At 35.0% G+C, this 14119-nt stretch overlaps 1 protein-coding gene across 1 annotated transcript in view; it reads right to left on the bottom strand.

Moving 5' to 3' along the window:
* Positions 1–14119, bottom strand: part of LOC128664817 (uncharacterized) — a 165130-nt gene that overhangs the window by 70327 nt on the left and 80684 nt on the right.

The following is a 14119-nucleotide window of genomic DNA, read 5'->3' as shown; positions in this document are numbered from 1 at the left end:
AAGCAAAGAATGAAAAAAAATCATGGATTCTGCACTACCTTACAAATCTCAGCATTAGCAGATTCAGATATAGTATTTCTTACTTCTTTATTGGTCAACAGCGGCACACTGAGTCCAAACTGCGGAACTGCAATGTAACATTTTCCGTTAAAAAAATACACAATATTTGTGAACTGGTATTAGTTGTTTTTTTCTTTCTGAATGCTAAAGGGATCATAAATACTTTAAATTAAAAAAAAAGTAAAAAGAAAGCTATGCATTTTACAGATATATGCTTAACCAAAGTGAGAATATATGGTTTTCATGAATCCAGAAACTGGTAAATCATGGCAATGCATGAAACTCATGAAACTGAACATACAAGAGAATTGATGTAATCATTTTTTAAAAACTGCATTTGCTAATTTGCAAACAAGTTTTCCATTGAAAAATCAATATATACACAAGAGCAAAGAAAATTAAAACTATACACAATACAAGAACAAACAGGTAATACAACATAACAACCTAAACAAATACTGTAATCCATACGTTAACAACAACTAACAAAAGTGAAATGTGATATGTACCACAACAGTAAAACCAAGAAAAAGCACTTATTTTTTAATTTACAGCTTTACGCTGTTATACAAGCATCAGATATACTTAAGTTAGATTAGATACCCAAGATCTATATAATGTCAACATTGTATATTTCCCTACATACCTGGAAATTATTATTATACTTTATTTATATATCGCCAACACATTCTGCAGTGCTGTCCATGGGTACAATTCATTTAAATAAAACAATTATATAAAACTTGTAAGAGACCACACAAAATTTGATGAACACATACAGGAGGAGCTGAGGGCCCCATTCCCATGGTAATTTACAATATAGAAGGGCAGGAAGTTAACTACCAGGAGGTGAGGATTGCAAGAGTGAGAAAGATGTTAATACATAGTTAGATGAGGGAAATATTAGATAAGTGGAATTAATTTATTACTTGGGTGGTAGGCTTCTCTGAGCAAAAATGTATTCAAGGAGAATTTAAAGAAGAAAGATTAGGGGAAAGTTTGACTGCACCAGGGAGAGTGTTCCAGAGGGTAGGTGCTGCATGACAGAAGTCCTGCAGTCTTGCATGGGAAGAGGTGATAGTCGAAGATGCAAGGAGCAGGTCAATATTGGATCTTAGTGGGCGGGCAGGAGTATATTTGGTGATTAAGGAAGATAGGTAGTGGGGAGCAGCATTGGGGAGGGCTTTGTAGGTCAGGGTGAGAATTTTGAATTTAATTTTGCTGTGAATGGGAGGCCAATGAAGGGACTTCACAGAGGGGTGCAGCAGATACAGAGCAACATGTAAGGTGGATTAGCCTGGCAGAGGGATTTATTATAGATTGAATTGGGAGAGGCAGGAAAGAGGAAGGCCTGTAAGTAGGTTATTGCAGTAGTCAAGTCAGGAAATTACGAAGGAGTGGATTATTTGCTTTGTGGTGTTAGCACTCAGAAAAAAGGGTGAATCTTGGAAATATTGCATAGGTAGTTGCGGCAGGATGAAAAAAGCAATTGGATGGGGGGGGGGTGAAGGCTAGATTTGACTCAAGTGTAACTCCAAGGCAATGGACTTGAGGAAATGGGGAGATGGTGATGCTGTTGACAGGGATAGAAAAGTCAGAAGTTGGTGTAGAGCTAGAGGGGGGATTAGAAGGAGCTCAGTCTTGTACATGTTAATATTTATGTGGTGAGAGGCCATCCAGGAAGAAATGCCAGATAAGCAGTCACTGACATGAGAAAGGACAGAGACAGAGAGAGTAGGGGTGGAGAGGTAAATCTGGGTGTCATCAGCATATAGGTAAAATTTTAAGCCATAACTATTGATAAGTTTACGCAGTGAAGAAGTATAAATGGAGAAGAGTAGAGAACCGAGAACATATCCTTGAGGCACTCCAATAGATAGAGGCATTGGAGAGGAGGAGTCACCAGCAAATGAAAAAGTGGATCCAAAGGCCAAGACAAAGGCCAAGAGAGCTAACGGTCTGTAGGAGGGGGGGTCAACTGTGTCGAAGGCAGCTGAGAGGTAAAGCAAGATAAATATAAAACCAGTGGCCATTAATTTTAGCAGAAAGAAGATCGTTAGTAACCTTGGTACGGGCAGTCTCAGTTGAGTGTTTGGAGTGGAAGCCAGATTACAAAGGGTCAAGCAAGGAGTTGGAGGAAGGGAAGTGGGTTACGCGTTTCTAAACTAGTTTTTCCAGGAGTTTTGATGTTAGTAGAAGCAGTGATATGGGGCGGTAGTTTTCAGGAGCATTAGGGTCAAGGGAGGTTTTATTGAGTATGGGAGTGACCTTTGCATGTTTGAAAGAAGATGGAAATTAACCAGTAGAGAGAGATAGGTTGAAGATGTGAGAAGAGCAGGAGTGAGGGTGGAAGACAGAGAGAATATTAGATGGGAAGGGGTGTGGTCGAGTGGGCAGGTAGTTAGCCGTGAGGAAGATAGTAATGAACAAACTTCATTCTCAGTGGCTGGATGGAAGATACAGAGGGTGGAAGAGGGGGTAACTGGGCCTGGAGTTGGAAGATTGCAGGTTTGTGTTGGGATAGTACGTGTTTTGTTTAAAAAGTAGTCTGACAGGTTTTGAGCACTAAAGACAGATGGAGGGTGCAGCTGGGTAGAAAATAGAGTTAAAGGTAGAGAAGAGTCATTTAGGGTTTTAGGAAAGAGTAGATATGAGAGAAGAGAAGTAGGTTTGTTTGACAAAGTGAAGGGCAGATTTGTATGAACAAAGAATAAACTTATAGTGGATGATATCAGGTTAAGAGTACGTATTCCTCCAGACACACTCAGCAGTATTCTTGCAAATAGCATGTTTCCTGAGAGTGCCAGGGCTGAAACTGACGGCAGGCGGTTTTGCACAGTTGGGGAGGAGCAAGAGCGTTTAGTGCAGAGGAGAGAGTTTTGCTATACTGGGCTGTAGCAAGATCAGTGCAGGTTATAGTGGACGTGTGAGGGAGGAGATCTTGAACGTTTTTCAAAAATTGGAGCGGATCCACAGCATGTAGAGTTCTACAGGTGCAGGGGTGGATGGAGAAGTGGGTTTAGCTGTTGCTTTAAGATTATAGGTGACCAGGTGATGGTCTGAAATGGGAAAATGGCAACAGGTGAGGTCAGATATAGAGCATAGGTAGGAAAATAAGAGGTCAATAGAGTGTCCATCATGGTGAGTAGGGAATAGGGTGGATTGTTGACCAGAGGATGTGAATGAAAGAAGTTTAAAGGCAGCAGGGGCCGATGGGTTGTCAATAGGAATGTTGAAGTTCCCAAGAATTAGCATTGGTATATTCGTAGAGAGAAAGTGAGGAACCCAGGCATCAAAGATGTCAAGGAATTGGGAGGTTGGTCCAAGAGGATGATAGATGATTGCCACTCTGAGAGAGGGGGGGAGAACAGGTGAATACAGTGGACTTGAAAGGAGGAGAAGGAGAGAGATGGGATTGGAGGCAGGAACTGATAAGTGCAGGAGGTGGAAAGCAGGATCCCAACACCCCTGCCATGTTTCTCACCTGGCCTCGGGGTATGGCTAAAGTGGAGACCACCATGTGTGAAAGCAGCAAAGGAAACAGTGTCAGAAGAAGATAGCCAAGTTTCGGTAATTGCTAGATGGGTGAAAGCATTTGAAATAAACAGGTCATGAATGGTTGTAAGTTTGTTGCAGACAGAGCGAGAGTTCTGAAAAGAATGTATGGGATGTATGGGATAGAAATTAGGTAATAAGTATTTTAATTGAAGTTTGCATGGGATAGAAATTAGGAAATAAGTATTTTAATTGAAGTTTACATACAGCATAATAACTTTGTGGTTCTTATAATTTGTTGTCACAACCACACAGTAGAATTTACTTAAATATTGTTTACTCAAATAAAATGATTTTCATTATGAGACAGTCAAGTCCAAAAAAAGCATTCATGTTTCAAATAGGGCATGTAATTTTAAACAACTTTCCAATTTACTTTTATCACCAATTTTGCTTTGTTCTCTTGGTATTCTTAGTTGAAAGCTAAACCTAGGAGGTTCATATGCTAATTTCTTAGACCTTGAAGGCCACCTCTAATCTAAATGCATTTTGATAGTTTTTCACAACTAGAGGGCATTAGTTCACATGTTTCATATAGATAACATTGAGCTCATGCACGTAAATTTACCATGGAGACAGCTCTGATTGGCTAAAATGCAAGTCTGTCAAAAGGACTGAAATAAGGGGGCAGTCTGCTGAGGCTTAGATACAAGGTAATTCCAGAGGTAAAACATGTATAATTATAACTGTTTTGGTTATGCAAAACTGGGGAATTGTTAATTAAGGGATTATCTATCTTTTAAAGCAACAAAAATTTTGGTGTTGACTGTCCCTTTAAATGAAACATTGTTATAAAAATTCCTTATAAGAACTGAAAATGTGTTAAAACTTTTACAGTTATGAATTGGATAGTATACACAAAAAGAACCAATAAATGCTGAACTACTCATCCGTTTACATTAGTAAATCATTATTAGTTATGATGTTACAGTTAATGTAGGGAATAATTGTAAACTGTAATATCTCATTTAAATATTAAAATTCCTATTATTATTTTTTGACCAGTGTATTACATATTATCTAGAGAAGAACCTGCCTGCTTGACACTTGAAGGAGCCACAGAGCATTTTACAGAATCAACCCAGTATCTGAATCATCAGTATCACTACAATAATCTCTTGGGACATTTTTCACAAATTTGTGCCAACCTAGTTTCCCCTGTGTGCCTTACCCAGTGATGATAAAGGCTGGTTCTGGAACCTGTAGAGAGAGAGAAAAGAAAGCCAAGCACTGTGTCCAGAGTTATCATCCATTGCAATCCTTTTGGCTATTAAATTAACCTTTTTCAGATGTGTGAAGAATAAGCCCAAATAAAGTTGATACATCAGTGTCTGGTGCTGTTTAGAGAAGGTGATCCACTGTATTTGGAACAAAAATTCTAATCATAGTCAAATGAACATTGTGTGTAAACTACTCCAGTTGCTGAGTTTATAAAAACATATAAAGAATATTATTATTCCATTGTCATTGACATTAAGATCTTAAGCACACACTATGTATATTGACTTTCAAGTTAAGTTTTTTTGTTTGTTTTTTTACATAGAATGCATAACTTGTTTTATTAAAAACAGCGAGATTGATGTTTATATCCATTATTGTTAACTAAATAGTTTTGGTTTTGAACTTTAGAGGAGATCCTGAATTATGATATTAAAAGGTGTTTTCTCTTTGTCAGTAGTTATTGACTACTAGATTGAAATATCCTAGAGATGATGCTACTAATTTAAATGTCAAGTCCATATCATGAATTTAAATAATTGCTACAAGTGTACCAGGTAAGTAGTCCTTGGTTAGAAAAAAATATGTAATTATTATATTAGGAGTATTGTCCTTAACATAAATATTCTGTACTGATACTGCATACTGTACCACTAAACCACAACCATATTTAACTTTATCGATCATCTACTTTTCTAATGCCTTTTTTTTATACTCTCAAATTAAAGTTTCCATTGCATTTTCATCAATGTGAATGAATTAACTGCATCAGTAAAACTACAGAACCATTACTTTAAACTTAGTTAATGTTTATTATTGAATAAAACAAAACATGGTCAGCTCATTCCTGATTGATGTATAGTGCATACATATGTAAAGACAGGTGCATCCTAGAAAAATCTACTTATAGAGTAGAAAAGAGATTAGGTACCTCAAATAAGAGGTTCCTAAAAGTCTAGGGAGAAAGCACAACTGCACAAATGTCAGACAGAGACCTCAAATGCCAAATTACAAAACACACTTTAATATACACATATAAAATAACACATAGTAGGGATCCCTTTATACTCAAAAGGTAAAATTTGCCGGCTATAATAAAGTAAAGTGCACTTAGAGCACAGAATGTCTTGACTTTAATCCGTTTAGTTACGAAAGTGCATGTAACTATCTTCAGAGTTGTTAACTCAAAATTGTAAATCCAATTATGATAATACAGCTGTCAGTGTAGTTATCAAAGTGCAACAAAGTTACAGCAAAAGAAAACAGGCACCAAACCCACCAATCAGGCTAATAAGAAATACCCTGGCATATGAAAGAGGAGCTTTTAATATATGTATCAACAGGTTTGACTGCCGAAGAGGCGTCCCTTAATGCTACCGATCAATTAATATATACCTGTCTCCTTTACGCCACTGCTCCTTTTTGTTCTGTGTATTGCCTTCAGGGTTGGTCCTGTGCATGGGGGGATCCCATGTTAGTGAATGCTGCAAAGCACCAACAAGTTGTCTCGCTCATTTCACTCCTTCCAGTATAGCAGCGTGGAGCTTCTTCCGGGTGCTGATGCCATCTCGAGAAGTGTGCCTTTTTATTGGATCCTCATTGTCATCACTCTTAGTCCTTATTGGTTAACCAATTTTCCATGTGTGTTAGTCATCAACAATATATACCAAGTACCGATGACCAGGAAGTGTAGCATTATATTATGTACTTATTTGCCAGGCATTAGCAATGTGTACACGATAGCGACATAAGGTATAGCATAATGATATTACTGGCATATCTATACACTCAAAATGATGATTAACTACCTATGCTATGAGTTATTTACATACCAATGAAGCATCAAAACAATGTTATATATATAAAATTGTGAAAGCTCATTTAATTACAGCCCAGATAATATATAATTATCTTTTGGTTCTCTTATTACGATCAATTTATTAATCTTTGCTAATGCCTTTATGCATTTAATTTAAATTGATTGATAGAGTGTAATGTTATTGGGTAGATGGGATTCCAAGTTCAATTTGTTTACAGCAATATTTACAAAAAAGAAGGGAAAGATATTGGAAAGAGTTTGCATCTTATTACACAATTATTTAACCCAAAAACAAGGCAAATTCTAACTTTTCATTAAGTCCATTTGGGGATAGTGTTTCTAACTTGTACATCCATCTTGTTTCTTTCTGTAAAATAATTTTATTGATGCCACCTCCTTGTTTACTCAACTTAACTGATTCTATACCAATAAAGTGGAGGTCATCAATTCTTGATTGATGGAATTGAGAAAAATCTCTAGCCACCGGGCTATCTATATTGAAATATTTAATATCATCCCTGTGTTCGGTAATGTGTGATCTAAATTCTCTAAAGGTTTTTTCTACATAAAAATATTTACAAGAACATTATAACAAATAAATCACTCCTGTGGTTGAACAATTTATAAATGACTTTATTTTGTATGGAAATCCAGTGTTACTGCAGCAGACACAGTGATTGCATGGGGAGTAGCCAGTTATCCTTTGAGCGCTTCGTTCTAACCAATTACATGTAGGAACTTTTGCGAATTCACTTTTTACAAGAAGGTCCTTAAGATTACTGGATCTCCTTACTGTCATAAGTGGGTGCACCCCCACATGTTCATAGAGGGAATGATCATTAGATAGTAAGTGGCAGTTATTTTGTAGGATAACTTTAACTTTATTCCAATGTGAATTATACTTTGTAATAAATCTAATCTTTGTTGTTTCTTTGTTATCCTTTTGTTTTATACAGTAAATCTTTTCTTGTTGGGTTGCTCTAAACATGGCTCTTTTTACACGTCTTTTAGAATAGCCTCTCTTATTGAAGCGGGCCACCATTTATTTTGCCTGTTTTTTAAACACAGAGTCCTCAGAGTAAATTCTGCGTAACCACAAGAATTGTCCATACGGTATTCCTCTCTTGAGGTTTTCTGGATGGTGGCTCGATCACAGGAGTAGGCTATTAGTAGCAGTTAGTTTACAAATTACTTTAGTTTGAATTTGGCCATCTTCCTTGCTAATCTGTAAATCAAGGAAACTAATTTTGTCAAAGTCATGATTATACAAAAGCAAAATATTGAAGTTGTTAGAATTTAGTAGAGAGACAAACTAAAGAAGATCATCCTCAGTGATCTCCCGCAGAATCAAGATATCATTAACATATCTTAACCACAGGGCTACATGTGCCTCTACCCAATCAGCATATTCACCAAAAACTATTTGGTTTTCCCATCCTCCTAAATGTAAGCAGGCATAGGTCGGGGCACATGTAGCACCCATGGCTGTCCTTCATTGTTGTTTGAAGAATTTTCCATCAAACATGAAAATATTATTTTCAAGTAAAAACTTAAGCATTTGAATCACAAAATTTGTATGCTTGCTATACCCTAAACCTCTTGTATTCAGAAAATTTCTAGATTAGAGATTAGAGATTAGAGAGCTATATGGGGGGATCAGGGAGGTTTGGGCTAAGAGGGGATCCAACACTGCAGAATCAATTGGGGAAAGAAAATAAAAAATAAAAAAAATGCATTTTTTTAAGTACTGGCAGACTTTCTGACAGTACTTAAGATGGCGGTGACAATTGTGAGGTGGGGGAGGGAAGAGATCTGTTTGAGGGGGGTCAGGGAGGGTTCAGGGGGTGGGATGTGTCAGGTTAGAGGCTGATCTCTACACTAAAGACAAAATTAACCCTAAAAGCCACCTAATTAACCCCTTCAATGCTGGGATAATACAAGTGTGGTGCACAGCAGCATTTAATCGGCCTTTTAATTACCAAAAAGCAAAGCCAAAGCCATATATGTCTGCTATTTCTAAACAAAGAGGATCACAGAGAATCTTTTACAACAATTTATGATATAATTGCACAAGATGTTTGTAAATAATTGTGAAAAATTTAACAATTTTTTTTATTTGATTGCATTTGGCGGTGAAATGGTGGCATGAAATATACCAAAATGTGCATAGATCAATACTTTGGGTTGTCTACTACACTACACTAAAGCTAAAATTAACCCTACAAGCTCCCTAATTAACCTCTTCCCTGCTGGACATAATACACATAATACAATGCCAAAGCCATATAAGTCTGCTACTTCTGAACAAAGGGGATCCCAGAGAAGCATTTACAAACATTTGTGCCATAATTGCACAAGCTGTTTGTAAATAATTTCAGTGAGAAACCTAAAGTTTGTAAAAACAATTGTGAAAAAGTGTATATTTTTTTTTATTTGAGCGGTGAAATGGTGGCATGAAATATACCAAAATGGGCCTAGATCAATACTTTGGGTTGTCTACTAGAAAAAATATATACATGTCAAGGGATATTCAGGGATTCCTGACAGATATCAGTGTTAGAACGTAACTATCGCTAATATACCAAAATAGTATTTATTGCCGTATAACTTGCAAAAAAAGCAAAGAACATGTAAACATTGAGTATATCTAAACCCAGGACAAAATTTAGAAACTATTTATTTTGGTTGTTTTTTGGTGGTTGTAGATGTGTAACAGATTTTGGGCGTTAAAGTTAGATAAAGTGTGTTTTTTTCCATTTTTTCATCATATTTTATAAAAAAAATATAGTAAATTATAAGATATGATGAAAATAATGGTATCTTTAGAAAGTCCATTTAGTAGCGAGAAAAACGGTACAGTATATAATATGTGTGGGTACAGTAAATGAGTAAGAGGAAAATTACAGCTAAACACAAACACAGCAAAAATTTAAAAATAGCCCTGGTCCCAAACGGTCAGAAAATGGAAAAGTGCTGTGGTCCTTAAGGGGTTAATACTACAAAACAACTTAACTTTATAATGTAGCAAACCATGTAATGATTTAAATAGTACATTTGTAAAAAAAAAAATTAAATAAATAATTTATTCTTCAAAGTGAAGTTCAGATTTATTAAAATAAATGCACAAAAGTTTTCAAAATTTCCTTTCCTATATTAATTACTCTATGTACCTTAGATGTGTAAGAATAAAATATTGTAATGATTTCTGTGCACCAGTGTATATTTTCTTGAGCTATTTAGCTTTCTAAAAATGTCACTGTATTTGCTACTTTTTAAACATTTTGTTATTTCTCCAAATGAGACTGAATTACAATAATTTAAAGAAGTGGCCCTTTACAATCTTTATTTTGATCATTTCCTTACTATTATACAGATTTTATAATACAAAGACTTCACAAAAAAGTAGCATTGACATCATATATGATTATGAAATTGCATACTATATGGTAAATAACACCATTAAGGTACACATTATGAAAATGCAAGAGATATGCAAAAAATAAAAACAATGATTTGCATTTGTAAAAGTAAACTAAAAAAATACATTTTTTTCTTCAAATATCTGTTAATCTTTCTCCTCAATAATGTACTCTAAGTTTAAGATCATAAAAAGGGTTGTTCAGAAAAAAATAATCAATATTATTTTCCTATTGAACAACTTTTACTTTGACCTTCAGGATAAAAATGTTAATTAATGAATTAACAGCAGTGCCTGCTGAAACTCAGGGCTGTGGTTGTAATTTTGGGAAGGCAACTTCAGTCATGCCTAACATAACATTAAAGTTGAGTAATTATAGAAATTATGCATCAGCCAATGACATTCAATAAAGTCCAATATTAGTAATACAAATAATAATAATAATAATAATAATGATAAAGCCATTAAAGGGGATTAATGCTAAGAAATAAAATGTTTTCAAATGACATGACACATGTTTTCTTACTCTTAAATATATTTTTTGTATTAGAAAATATGTTTAAATGCTTTATGAAACTATTGTGTCTTTTTTTAAATTATATATTTATCAATTTCATCATAAAATAAAACATGAAATAATAATACAAACTTTCATATATGGTATATATTCATCAGTCAAAACACAATATAATGAAGCCAATCAATTAAGGGAATGTCCAAAGAAAGAATTGAAGACTTCTATATTAACTGCTTCATATCAAGAAGAAAACATCAATAGAGTTAATTATGTTTTTAAAAACTTCCAAAAAATCCTGTTTAAAATCACCTCCATATTTATCTAAATAAAATAACCATATATTTCGGACTTTATTTAATCTAAGATCTTCATCCATTCTCATATCATAATAATCAATGATTATTTGTTTTACATTTTCATTTTTAAAATAAGTAATATTTGGGCATTTTTAACTATCCAATACCTAAAAATAAGTTTCCTAGCCAATAGTAGAATAAACCTTTTTAAATGATGGCCCTTTCCATACTGGCCATAAAATAGGATATCTGCTAAAGTGAGTTTATGTCCAGTACTGCATAATTTACCTAGAAAGAAAGAGACTTGGGACAACCACAACAGGTGAAGTAAATTTGGATCAGTCATTTAAAATATTCCTTTTTTTGGAAGTTTTGAAAACATAATTATCTCTATTGCTGTTTTCTTCTTGATATGAAGCAGTTTTTTTTATAGTAGTCTTCAATTCTTCCTTTGGATATTCCCTTTATCGATTTACTTCATTATGTTGTGTTTTGACTGATGAATATATATGGAAGTTTGTATTTTTACTTAATTTACACAATACACCAGAAATTATATAAACTCTATTTATTATCCTCATTTGGGATTCTCTCAGATACATATTCAATGTGGTATTATTAACCATCTTAACCAAATTATGCAATTCAACAACAAATGTAATTTCTCTATCCAAAATAGAAATCCATATAAAGGCATTAGAATTTACTTGATTACCCATGTCGGATTTCATCAACATATTATAGATTACTGAAAGTGAGATTCTATTTTTGGGTGTTTTTTAATAACCTGATTAAGCAAAGAGGAATCCCAAACTCTGGGTTCCTGGTGAATTATCCTTTTAATATAATTTTTAATTGAATGTTTGCCCACCAATATTAACTGATACCCCATATACTATAACAATTGTAGGATTTTGAAGGAGAAAAATAAAAAACAATATTTTTTGACATGAAAAAAAATATTTCCTTCTGAAAAAAGGGAATTAATATTTCCTACCTCAAAATTAGGATTTCCCTTTATCTGCAAATATCTCCAGATTTTATCATTTAAATTTAGGATTTTACCTTCCAGCTTCCAGGCTGCTCCTATATCTCTAAATACTGAAAAATCTGTAAATTTGGAATTAAATTAGAGTTATACTCTTTTTCTATTAAGCAGTCTAAAGCTATCTTGAGAAGTCATCACAGGTTATATTTATTGATATTGGGAAATCCAATGCATACTTGCTTCCAATGTAGGTATAATTAATTTAGATTAATCCTTATTTTTTTTCCCCTTTCCATATTATTTTCTTTATTATCCTTAACATTAAGTAAGAGAGGCATTAATTGCATGGAATACAGCAATTGAGGTAATAACATTATTTTAATCAATATAGCTTTGCACACAGTTGAACATCTTTCCAGTTTTTAAGCTGTTCTCCTATTTTTCCTATAATTATAGTATAATTTAATTTATACCGGTTCTTTGGGTTTGCTGTTAAAAAGACCTAAGTATGTTTTTTCACTTTCTTAAAATCAGTACCCTCTTTCAAGTTCTCCTTTTTAAGTAATAAACTTCAGACTTATTGAAGTTTAATTTTAATCCAGATATAGAACCATATACAGGGAGTGCAGAATTATTAGGCAAATGAGTATTTTGACCACATCATCCTCTTTATGCATGTTGTCTTACTCCAAGCTGTATAGGCTCGAAAGCCTACTACCAATTAAGCATATTAGGTGATGTGCATCTCTGTAATGAGAAGGGGTGTGGTCTAATGACATCAACACCCTATATCAGGTGTGCATAATTATTAGGCAACTTCCTTTCCTTTGGCAAAATGGGTCAATAGAAGGACTTGACAGGCTCAGAAAAGTCAAAAATAGTGAGATATCTTGCAGAGGGATGCAGCACTCTTAAAATTGCAAAGCTTCTGAAGCGTGATCATCGAACAATCAAGCGTTTCATTCAAAATAGTCAACAGGGTCGCAAGAAGCGTGTGGAAAAACCAAGGCGCAAAATAACTGCCAATGAACTGAGAAAAGTCAAGCGTGCAGCTGCCAAGATGCCACTTGCCACCAGTTTGGCCATATTTCAGAGCTGCAACATCACTGGAGTGCCCAAAAGCACAAGGTGTGCAATACTCAGAGACATGGCCAAGGTAAGAAAGGCTGAAAGACGACCACCACTGAACAAGACACACAAGCTGAAACGTCAAGACTGGGCCAAGAAATATCTCAAGACTGATTTTTCTAAGGTTTTATGGACTGATGAAATGAGAGTGAGTCTTGATGGGCCAGATGGATGGGCCCGTGGCTGGATTGGTAAAGGGCAGAGAGCTCCAGTCCGACTCAGATGCCAGCAAGGTGGAGGTGGAGTACTGGTTTGGGCTGGTATCATCAAAGATGAGCTTGTGGGGCCTTTTCGGGTTGAGGATGGAGTCAAGCTCAACTCCCAGTCCTACTGCCAGTTTCTGGAAGACACCTTCTTCAAGCAGTGGTACAGGAAGAAGTCTGCATCCTTCAAGAAAAACATGATTTTCATGCAGGACAATGCTCCATCAAACGCGTCCAAGTACTCCACAGCGTGGCTGGCAAGAAAGGGTATAAAAGAAGAAAATCTAATGACATGGCCTCCTTGTTCACCTGATCTGAACCCCATTGAGAACCTGTGGTCAATCATCAAATGTGAGATTTACAAGGAGGGAAAACAGTACACCTCTCTGAACAGTGTCTGGGAGGCTGTGGTTGCTGCTGCACGCAATGTTGATGGTGAACAGATCAAAACACTGACAGAATCCATGGATGGCAGGCTTTTGAGTGTCCTTGCAAAGAAAGGTGGCTATATTGGTCACTGATTTGTTTTTGTTTTGTTTTTGAATGTCAGAAATGTATATTTGTGAATGTTGAGATGTTATATTGGTTTTACTGGTAAAAATAAATAATTGAAATGGGTATATATTTGTTTTTTGTTAAGTTGCCTAATAATTATGCACAGTAATAGTCACCTGCACACACAGATATCCCCCTAAAATAGCTATAACTAAAAACAAACTAAAAACTACTTCCAAAACTATTCAGCTTTGATATTAATGAGTTTTTTGGGTTCATTGAGAACATGGTTGTTGTTCAATAATAAAATTAATCCTCAAAAATACAACTTGCCTAATAATTCTGCACTCCCTGTAGTTGGATGGAATTAAAAATTTTCTTGATTATCAATTTGGGCTGCAAAGCAAATAAAAAACACGTCA

The sequence above is a fragment of the Bombina bombina genome, chromosome 6 (assembly GCF_027579735.1).
Source record: "Bombina bombina isolate aBomBom1 chromosome 6, aBomBom1.pri, whole genome shotgun sequence".
NCBI lineage: Eukaryota > Metazoa > Chordata > Amphibia > Anura > Bombinatoridae > Bombina > Bombina bombina.
The sequence above is the reverse complement of the archived record's forward strand: the minus strand, read 5'-3'. Positions and strand labels throughout refer to the sequence as shown.